This window comes from Mustelus asterias, chromosome 16 (genome assembly GCF_964213995.1).
Source record: "Mustelus asterias chromosome 16, sMusAst1.hap1.1, whole genome shotgun sequence".
In the NCBI taxonomy this organism is placed as follows: Eukaryota; Metazoa; Chordata; class Chondrichthyes; order Carcharhiniformes; family Triakidae; genus Mustelus; species Mustelus asterias.
This window is the reverse complement of record NC_135816.1, coordinates 25,890,234-25,891,517: the sequence shown is the minus strand read 5'-3', so window position 1 is coordinate 25,891,517 and position 1,284 is coordinate 25,890,234. Positions and strand designations below refer to the sequence as shown.

At 40.4% G+C, this 1,284-nt stretch overlaps 1 pseudogene; it reads right to left on the bottom strand.

Moving 5' to 3' along the window:
- Positions 1-859: 859 nt before the first annotated feature.
- LOC144505687 (U2 spliceosomal RNA) lies at positions 860-1,037 on the bottom strand (annotated as a pseudogene).
- Positions 1,038-1,284: the final 247 nt, after the last annotated feature.

The window sequence follows — 1,284 nt, the reverse complement described above, 5'->3', positions numbered from 1 at the left end:
CTGCTGACTGCTAGCACTCTGTGTACTACTGTTAGAGTTAGTGTAAATAAAGGGATTCTGGTGATGGAACTTCTGCCTCCACAGACTTATTACAAATCTCCAGTTGTGGAGCAAGCTAGGATGGTGTTCCGTATGCCCAGGCCATATAACAATGCATGAAGGCCAGCTTCTTCCCTGAGAACACATGGTCCCCCATCCCTTTTCCACAGATTGGTCCTCGGGAATGCCATTCACAAATTACCAAGGTCTCATAAGCATCTACTCATGTCTATTGTATAAAAAGCCCATGACAAATATATTGCAAGGGAAATGGCTACAGATTGTATTGGAAGCATGTTCAACACCTGCAGGCACTGAGAAGCTACAAAGCGAGAAGGTAATCTCACAATCCATTTTATACTCATCAAAGCTGGCAGAAAACTGATTTACTGTAAATAGATACATTGAAATAAGAATTGAGTGCCAACACATCCAAAAGACCTGCAATGTGTTTGTGTTTAGCAGTGGAAGGACTGCCTGCAGCTTTAGACTGAGACTTGTGAATAAAATATGATGGAAAGGGAATGGGGAAGAATGTTTTTCTTTCCACTTTCATTTAAACTAAAGAAATAATGCTATGAATCTAAAGTAACAATAATGTTGTGAACTTGAAGTAACAATGACGTGTTAGAAAATCTGTTTTAGCTTTATCAGAGGATGGATTGTTCACATTTTTTTTATACTTTTCCAATTCAATCAAATCAAATCCAATTCAGAGTCTCAACAGGTTGAGACATTTCCGATCCAGGCTGACAAGACAGGGCGGGTGACTAAGCCACCCTGTCCTGGGCCTGATCTACATGAGTCAAGCTGATTGGAGAAGGGGGAGGATCCTCCTCCAAGACTTGAGCTCATTTGCATCTTAGCCAAAAGGCCAAGATGCCGCTTTTAAAAATTGCTTCATATGAAACATATGAAGCCTCAGCGTAACCTAATGACCTCAACCAAGTGCAGATCCGATACTACACTTGATCTTAGCCAAAAGGCCGAGAAGCAATTCACATGCCATTTCTACAAAACCCAACCACAGAAAAGAGCCAGTGCATCAGTGTGATATTTCCGAATACCATTCCTTTGTTGCCTCTTCTGAATGAGACTGCAAGTATAATGGCGATTTTTAGAATTTCAAACTATGGCATGGTTTTGTCTGGTTGACCCATTTTCACCCAGCTGCTTTGAAATTGCCTCAAATCCATTCCACACGGCACCATTAATTTTTTTTAAAAATGAAACTATTATCTCATT